Genomic DNA, 10,454 nt, shown 5'->3' with positions numbered 1-10,454 from the left:
GTACAGATAAGGATAAACAGTTCTAAGGTCTAAACCAGACCCGCCAGGCAGGTGTTCATCTGCCAGCAGTGCCCTGGCTGACTCCAGGGCATCCACCTCAGCAGCTGGGTCCTCCGGGACTGCAAACCCCTAAGGGTCTATGCTGAATCCTGCTTTCGCAGCTGTGCCATGGCCCTGTGTCTGGACGACATAAAAATACCTGTTTTACCTCTAAGAAATCCATAAATGAAATCTGACCCTGATGAAATTAAAGACATATTTTGCCTTTGACATCACTGAGCTAATTTTTTGATTTTTCACTAAGATTTCTACCCATACTTAAAGCACAAGATCTTACTGAGCTTTTCAGATCACTGTTATTGTGAAAACACTTTCCTCACAGAGCTCTGAGCACAGTATCGGCTGTATAACCTGCTTTTTCTGTGCCTTTTTCCACAACCATAATGATGTGATATGGGATCTTCTTCTGTAGTCTGTCATTTTGGTCAAAACATTTTTTTTTCCCTTTCATTGTTATGGGGACTCAGTAGTGTCTATTTTGTTTATGGTAATAAGTACAGCACCCTTAGTGAATAGCAGAGACAAAAAATATTTGTGACCAAAATTTTCTCTTTATTCTAAAGTTCATTTTATTCTTTCCCTTACCTACTCGTATCTCATATTATATTTCATTCAATCAAACTTTACCAGCTTACTGCTGTGAACAAGTGCTAAGTTTTATATTTGGCAAGTGCTAGGACTTTGGAAGAAGAGCACAGCTGGAGTGGATATAATGAAACAGCATTCTTCTGTACCAAAGTGATCTTGATGCTGATGAAAAAACCAAAAACATACACAACAATATGGTGTATATTTAAACCAGTTTAATGAGGCTCTATTCAAAAATCCAGCTGTGAAAATGTGATTAATCTATATATGTAGTCTTCCTGTACTAGAAAGTAAATTCTTCATAGTAAAGACTGATTTTCTCACATTACAGATTGTATCTTGTCACTTAATCATTTCCTGGAGAACATTCACAAGCATGTAAGCACACTTTGGGGTTTGAATATGGTGCATGGAAAGCACCACAGCTACTAATAAGCAGCACTTCATCAGTAGGGGGCTGAGCATCCATATAATTCTAGTTCCTGCTTTAATTTTCTGTATTTACTTAATTTTTTTTTCCTTCAAGAGAAAATCTTTGAAGCTAATACTGAATTACTTCTGTAGGTGGTGCCAGAGATGTTTTGATGTTTTTGCTTGCTTAGATTTGACTGTGTTTTAAATATGTGACACATTTGACTCGATATCATATATTATAGTTTTGACTCTCTCCTTGCAATTTCTGTGTGTTTTTATCAGAAGATAAAAAACAATTGTTATGCAATCTGGAAAGCAGTGGATTGTCATTCATGTTCTCTGCACTGTGGTGGCATAGTGTACTTACAGAAGGAACCTTCTAAATTTTAAGCAGCAGTGTGAAATCTTTTAAAAAAGCTTCTAATATTCTAGGTCATCCAAATTTTGGGTTTATGACAAAGTTAAATAGAGACTTCATTATGAATATAACAATTTCACTCATTCTATAGCTCAGGTTTGGTTTTGGGGTTTTTGATTGTGGGTTTTTTTGGGTTGGTTGGTTGGTTGGGTGGGGTTTTTTTGTCAGAGGAAAAGGTTTTTCCTTGAATTCACATAGTAAGAGACCGAAGGGTTGGGGGACATTGCTTTGAGGACAAGAACAGATATAGTCTGTAAATTCTATTATTATTTATTTGTATTTTAACAGAATTGCTTGGGGCTCCAGACATTGAGCTAGAAGAGTGACAAAGGATAAGATAGTACCATCACATTATTGACAGGGTACAGGAGCCAGAGGAAGCTAAAAGGAACCACAGGAATCTGTAAAGGTAGAGAAACCAGTGTCCCATGTATTAAAAATGCCACATGTAATGGAGCTCTCTCATCTCATAAGAGGAATCTGCACTGAACTGTGAGGCCTGAGCTCCTTAAGCATTCTATGCTTAAGCACAGAGGACTTAGCTGTGCTTTCCGTGATCCAGTGACATTATTTTCTAAATAGCTGCACAGCTTCCAGAGGAGGTTTGGATTGTATCTCCTTTCTTCACTCAGATCCCCATTGACCAACCTATTATTTGATGACTAAGGTCTTCTGTGGAAGAAGAGATGTTAAAATCCCCTCACTGATTTATATATCCGACTCCTACCCCAGGCAGCTCTATTATTTTGTAGGATTGGTGCCCATGTTTCCTACTTGGAAATTATAGTAATTTTTCACTTCACAGAGCCATTGTGAGACTAATATATTAAATATCAAGACATGAAAAAATAAGCTTATTTAAGGAAGTTCTTATAAGTCACCTAGATAAACAAGAGTTATGAAATGTATAATAGACCTGGAAAAGTAAAGTATGCGAAGAAAGAAGAAATGAAGACAAGAGTTCTTTTCGTCAGCAGGACGGGAAAAAAGGGGAGTGAGGAGTAATGCCATATGTGAAAGAAGCATGTAAACTACACTTTCTCTACCTGGGAAAGCAGGCTTGTAGTTAGAGTTTTCTGGTTTTCCTTTAGAGGTAGGAAAAAAGAAATGCTTAGATTATTGTTTCCTCTGCACATTTGAATTAAACATCTTCATTCCCCCAAAACAAGTCAACAGCAACAAAGCCTGATGCTAAGAAGCTTTTTCAAGGGAATGCCTTCTCTGTCTGAACACAAGACTGAAGACTGAAGTAGCATTTACTATGGATGCTTGTTGCATATTTATTTTAACATTTCATCATTCACCTGGATATATATGTGACTGTATTGACTTTGGGGACAGTCAAGGAACACATCAGGCTCTGCAATTTTATATATTTATTGCCTGTAATAGGATGATGAGGTGGGAATAAATAATAAATAACCACAGCAATGCTAAACATAGACTACCAAACTGACTGCTTCACAATGGAGCTTTGTCACCCAGAGCATGTAAGTACATTAAGAGTTTGTTCTCAGACACATCAATGGAATAAGATGTAAGTGAGAGAATTACAGTAACAGCAGTCAAACAAAAGTAAGGAAATAGTAATCTGTATGTTTTGCCATTGTGACACTGACATCAAAGTCTCTGATTCCAATTGTTTCAAAATGAGCATGTTGGAGCCTTCAGAGAAGAGACAGAAGCTAATTATGGCATATTTTGTCCCTTCCATGCCATGGTTTAGGAGAAAACGGAAGCAATAACATTCCTGACACTGTCCTCTAAGACTTTACATCAGTTTCATTCCTGTAAAGCTGAAATAATTCTGGAATCTGTGAATTTATTTTCAAAGTTAAAACTTCTGTTGCAGGACTTCAGCAGACAGCAACTCTGCGTGTACTGACATCCTCCAGCAAAAACTATAATCTCAGTCTCTCATTCTTCCATTGTCTGATCCAGTAAAAGATACATTGACAAGATTGTATTATTTTCATCTGTAATTGGTGCCAAAGGTAAAAGTCAGGCTTACAGGCAGCCTGTCTAACCCCAAAAATCATAGGACCACTGAACCATTATATGAGAGAGGATCTCATAAGATCATCCAGGCTATCTCTTTATAGCAAGGCCAACATTAAGTTGGAGTTGCTTAAGACATTGTCCAGGTAGATATTGAAAATCTCGAAGGGTGGAGACTACATAACCTTTCTAAGAAGCCTGTTCCAATGTTTTATTCCAATTTTAAAAAAGAAGAGGATTTTATGACCTCTATCTCCTTAAACCGCAGTTACAAAAGTCGCCTTTTCTTCCCACTTCCTATTCACAGTGTGTAGGCTTTAACATATAAAATTTGAGATGGTGTGAAGGCCATTGATAGAGACACATTTGTTGCCCAAATTCTACATTTAAAAGTTCGGTGTTGATAGCCGTGACTGGAAGCAGACAATCCTTAGGAATGCTTGTCTGTAACCTGCTTGAGCAGGGAGGTTGGACCAGATGACCCACTGTGGTTCCTTCCAACCTGACCTATTCGGGCATTCTGGGATTCTGTAGTCTAAAGAAGTTCTGCTTCCCGATAGTTCAGAGATTAGGGGGCAGCTGCCACTGTGTATCCATAAATGTTACTGGCTTGGTTTACTATGCCATGGCACATGCACAGCTCTTCTGTCATGACCTGGTAGTTCACAGACTGGTCTGTGACTTCCTATTTCCTCCTCCTCTTACTGAGCATTAGAAGTTGCTCCCTGTTCAGGGGAGGAGTTGATGGCTACTTCTTTTTCCACCTGACCTTGGAGTGGTTAGAAGAGTTCTAGAAAATGTGCCTTGATCTTCCTTTACTTTGGAGGGACTATTAGCCTTTATAATAAAAAAAAGATTGCTCTATTGCTATTGAATCATATATATTATATTTCACTTCAAATATATATTTCTATTCTGTTCACTTTAAAGATATATTTCTATTCTGTTAGCAATCGGTAGTACTGTATGGGTGTCTTTTAAGCATATGTGTAAAAACTCCACAAAAGAATGGTGCCAATTCTTCCTGCAAGTGATCTTAATGGTTTCATGAGGATTGCACATCCTTGAAATGTAACACGTCTCATACACCTATAATGCTGTGAAGCTAATTATTTTTGTATAAATATATTCAGAGTTAAAACACATAGCAACATTAAGCAGTGGCATTACTGTGGCTGACCTATTAAAAGATACTGTGTAAGAATGAAATGTCAAAGTCTTAGTCTATCTTCAGAAGAATGTAAGTGATAATAAGCCTAGTAATTTAGCTTTCTTTATACCAGTAAATAGTTTGTAAATAGCATGTAAAGCACAACAGTGTGCTGCTACTTTAGGTCTTTGCTTTCGCATTTGTGCTGCTGTGATGAGACAAACCATTGTAGTGAGAGTGGTTTGCAGAAAACAGGGAAATGTCTATTTATGAGTTGCATTGTATAATACACACTTTATATTCTGGGTGGCTGTAAGACTTGTGAAGCAATACTGTTCACAAGGTTCCCTAAATAATTCTCTGTTGTGATGAGCTGACAGACTTAGCAGAGTGCATTACTTGAAAGAGTAAACATCAAGAAGCCTCCAAGGGTTCTCTCACTTCATTCATTTTGCATTATCTCATTTAGCAATTGTAGTTACATCTCTGTAGCCCTAATAACTGCTCAAGTGAAGTAATGTTATAGTTCTAAAAGACATGAACCTACTGGGCCAAATATAATCATATTCAAGTTCCAGTGATGGACATGCAGACTAAAATGTACGTAACAGCAAGGGGATATGAGCTTGCCAAGTAATCAGAGCAGACCAAAACTGACTCACTTCCTGATACAAGCAGCTCAGACTTGGGGTTTTTAAAAACTGCATTCTGTACAAAATTATAAATAATTGCAATTCACATTAACATACCCTAAAACAGAAGCTCTTCTGGATACTGCTTGGGAAAGTTTTCTTTTAAGACTACAGAGCTTTGACTTTCTAGTTTGTGTATTGTTCAGTCACAGTCTGAAAGGGTCCTTTTCTCATGTGCTGCTAGGAACAGAAGAGCTACACTGCATTCATTACTGGCACCCTCACTGAGGCAGAAGCCCTAGAGAGGTTTGTTAAGAGCTGTGGCTCAGGAGAACTGGAACCAGTGTTCTTTCATAACTGTTGGCCCTGTAACACTTGAGTCCACCTCAAATATTGCCATTGGGCTTAAATAGAATCAGAATATGTACAGCAAGGGCAAGCTTGTGGAGCTAACCTCAAAACATGGCCAAGACAGGACTGACTAACTAATACATAAAGAGCACTGGATATTTTAAAGGACGTTTACATTTACATAACTTGGGTTTATTTTTGTCTCTTTGTTCCTTTAGCTAAATTAGCTTTCTCTGTAGGTAAAAACTAAATACCAACTGTTCACAAGAATCTTGTTTTGGAACCTTTTCTTTCTTCATTGGTGCTTAATCATGCTCATCTGTCAGGTGAGTAAGGAAAGAGTAATCAGAGGAGGTTGGAAAAGGAAATCTGTAATCTTGGTGGAAAAACTTTGCTTGGAAAAGTCCCTACAGTGGAGAAAGCATATAAATGCCTTCTGAGGCAAGGTAGAAGAAAGAATCACTAAGCCTGCAGTGCTGGATAAATAGGCTTCTGTAAATGTTAGGTTCATCTATCTAGACCAGGAGTATTTAACTTTATTTGTGGGAAATATCGCTGCAAGTCTTTAAGCATAGTTTGAGCAGCTTAACTTGCTCCAGTTACTCCTCATCTCATGTTCTAAAATCCGCAAATCAGATCCTGAAGCCCTATCAGGCTGCATTGACCAATGGATCTGGCCCCACCCAACCTGCTGATCAGCACAGAGAGTCACACATCCCATCAGCTGGTTACTGCAGCTCTTGGCTGACCAAGTGTGGCATGAATTTCGTACTCTTCTATTTTTACCTTGCTTTATTCCTTTGAGAAAGCACAGATCAAGGTTGAGATTAATGGATTGAAACTGCACAAGTCATGACGCTTATTTTAATGGATTGAAGCTAGTATATTTATTTCAATTAAATTTCTTATGGCAGGGTTTAGTGGAATCGGATATCTGTTGATGTGTCAATAGTACCTTATAGTTGAAAAAAAAAAAATTGTCCTTCTGAGGCTTTGTTAGTAATCTTAAGGGAAACTGTATAGAAAAAAAAGTAAGTTATATTAAGAATAAAAACACATCGAAATGTGGACTTTGGAAACTTGCATTCATAATAAAAACATTTCTTTGGATCAAACTGAAGTATTTTAATACAGGAGAAGAGTATTTTGCAATGTTAGATAAAAGCCAGGACACGTGTACATACAGTCTGCACTTGAAGGATCAAACCCCAGATATGTCAGCTTTGTTTCAAAGAAGTAATATGTATGCATTCATGCAGATAAACTCAAGTTTTTTGTCAAAGCCTCTCAGCACACTGCACTAGTATGAATAAATAAAAGTAAGCCAAATGCATATTTAGAAGCTGTGAAGGTAGCACTTTGGAAAAAAAAATTAAATGAGAGGCAAATATCCTAAATTTTTGAGTCCAATCTATAAAACTGGTTTTAGTCGCTGATACAATCTTTGCTATTCCTATTTGTATGGAACTAGTTAACTGCAAATTTTGTTTCCTTTTAACTTATGTATGTAACTTAATATTTATTTAATTTCATACACTATAGCTCAAAGGCTTAGAAATGGATGTAAATGAAAATACCTTCTTATTCTTTCTAGTCTGTTATATTTTAGTAAACTGGGGCTACAGAACATGCTTTTTTGGCAGCTTCTGTCCTTTTGGGGGTACTATAATAGAGGAAGATAGAAAAAAATATCCTCTAGTAGACCTAAATAATGTTATCTCTTCTGAATGCTGGGTTTTGCCAATTTAGAGTCTTCAACCTATGCAGGGTTTACGACCATAGTAATTGGTTCTTCAAACTCAGACTCAGAAATATTTATCAAGTGTTTAAAAGATACTAAGCTCTTATGATTAATTAATTTTTAAATCTTGTGATGAAATACAGTGACAAATTGATAACAGAATAGTATTAACCAGGGATCACTTTTTTTTCTGTAGAAATTGCTGAATTATTACATTATGTACAATACTTCTCAGAAAAATGCCCGCAAGGCAGGGTACCAAATAGTGGATAACTGGGGAAACACTTTATCCTTTACTAAACTAATAAAATAATATGATAAATAGAAGAAGACTGCAAAGTGCTGGTTTACTATGGTGATAAAGGTGATATAAGGACTTCTATAGAATGGTACAGGATATAAAAGCACAGGGAATTCTTCTTATTAAATATGCACCAGTCAAGCTTTCTGCTTTGTGTTATCTTGCTCACATGCAGTCTCATATATTCCATTTTTTAATGTCCTTTGGGTAATTACTTATTTATCTCATACAAATCATCTAAGTAAACACAGGTTTAATATAACTAGTTACTGAAGTTTATATACCTCTTGGGCTTTTAGTGTTGTCTGATTAGATTAAGGAGAAGAAAAACATACCAAAAAATCCTAGTTTTCTCAAGTTTCCCCTTAACTCCTATAATTAAGTCAGTAGTATACATATTTAATAACACTTTGCTTTTCTATGCCTTCCTATATGGTTGAGTCATATTTCATAGATGTATATTTTCATTAGATTTTAAAAAAAGGGAAAATGTAGATTTACACTGCATGTACTGAGCTCTTTCTGTAAAGACTGACATAAGAATAACCTGACGCCATAAGGGATAAACAAATCTGGCTTTTAATACTAACTCAGGTTTGAACATTTATCCTGTATATACAATTGAGTTGAATTCCTTCTCACAGCCAGCACATCCCAAATCATAGTGAGGTTATTCTCTGAGGTTGTGTATACCAGTAGTGGTGTCATAGTGTGTATAGAATAAACTGGTTGTCAGAAAACTGGATCATGGAAAACACATATAACACATTATCTTCACTCAGTCTATTGCAGCCTCCAGTCTTAGTCAGCAGGCAAATGTACCTGATCTGATTTCTCACCTACCTCACTCTATCCTGTAAACAAATCAAATGGAGCAATTATTAATTTACCGTGAAGTAATTCACATATTGTTCTCTTTGACCCTGTTTGATCCTCATTTCTCCTTTCTGTCATTACTTTTCAATCCCAGTTCTGTAGTTTCCTCTTAAATTTTAGCTTTAAATTTTCTCTTAGAAATTAGCTCTTAGAAATTATTATCACATGCTTAAAATGTTCTAATTAAAAATTTTCAAGATTTTATTTATATCCTTAACAGAATATCGCGACATTTGCATTTTCTTGAAAAATATTTTTAATTAGTATTGCAACAAGCTTTCTGATCTCCCATATAGACTTATGTAACACTGTCTCTTTATTTTAATTAGAAAAATGTCAATTGCTGTACTACCAATCAAATGGGTACTTAGAAGATCAATAAAGTGTTATTATATTAGCAACATAGAAATTTTAAATCAAAAAATAATATGAAAAGATTTATATAATCTTTGGACACACTTCAATATGAAAGGTAAAATAATGTAATAAACCACTAATTTATAAATACAAGTACAGTCATTAAAATTTTATTTGTGGTAAATATTGTGATAATTCCATCCTGGTGAAGAAAAGAAAACATACACAGGTTTTTGTTCAGTTTGGATGAAGACGTTGGAGACAAGCATAGAGACAAAATATTTCTATGTCCTTTGCTTTTTGACAAATTAGCCTTATCATAGCTTTTTGGTTACCTGTTTCAGTCTTTACTTTTTAGAATCTAAACATTGCAAAGAAAAATAGCAAGAGAGATAACTGGAAATTAAATCCTTTTATTAGCAAAAGTATGTATATAAACCTAATTTTCAGATAGAGGAATTATAGAATTCATCAAATCCTGTTTCATTAAATTCTCAGCTCAAACCTAGAGTTGCAAAAACCTAATCTATGAAGCTGTAGGTGGGTACATGATTCACAGGATTAGGTCCTAATAAATCAAACTTTCTTTCCATTCAGTTTGGGAACCAGTGCATTGCATCTCCTCTTCTTACCTTGAGTGAATTTCAATACATCAGGCTTTCTGAAGATGTACCTCAAACACTTGAAAACCAAAAGCATTTCCTTTCAAGGTTGAATCACTGCAGTATAGATGTCAAGACACTTTTCAAAACTGATTATGACTCTGATAAATCAGAGCAATTTCAAGGGTTTTGTTTAATGCTAAATATTATATCAGCTTAACTGTTTATGGCAACAGTGTTGAAATATAATCTGTTATTAAGTGGAAGAAAAATAAATAGATGGGTTAAATGATTCACTGGAGGAAGTTAGTTGTTTTGGGTTTTTTTGCATGTGCTATAACCTTTTAACAAAGAGTTGCACCACTGGGAATTTGTTGGGATAAGCAGTCTAGTTAGCCAGCTGAGCTTCAGGCTTCTAGACACTTATTACCTCTTTCTTTGATTGGATTAGTTTTGTTTACTAGGTTAAACTTTTTAATATGGATTAGCAGTGAAAGAGGACACAAGTAACCAAATCATTATGCTCATGAGATCGTGAGGGACAAACACATTCATCATTTAAAGGACACACAACATGCAATGAAGCACAGTGTGTTCACATATACGATAGGGAACAATTACTGTTACATTTCACAAGCACACAGACTCCCAACTTCTTGTTAGGATTTTGAAGTTGTAGCATACTAATTTGCTGTTATGTATTTATTAAAGCATGACTTGCTGTCATCTTTCCATCAGTTAGAATTACCTTTCAAATATTCACCTCTGCTGCATTCCTTGGGGCCTCACTGATATTTTACAGGTACTTAGTCCTACAATTCTTGTATTCACCTATCTTGATAGTCTCATTCCATCTAATTCTGCTGGTAGAGTTGAAGGAAAGAGGTACATGAATAACCTTATGAAATCATACATTCATAGAAAATACAGTCTGAAAATGACCCCAAGAAATCATCTATTCCATAT

This window comes from Corvus brachyrhynchos, unplaced genomic scaffold, assembly GCF_000691975.1.
Source record: "Corvus brachyrhynchos isolate BGI_N302 unplaced genomic scaffold, ASM69197v1 scaffold1, whole genome shotgun sequence".
Lineage (NCBI taxonomy): Eukaryota > Metazoa > Chordata > Aves > Passeriformes > Corvidae > Corvus > Corvus brachyrhynchos.
Note: the sequence above shows the minus strand (reverse complement) of the source record.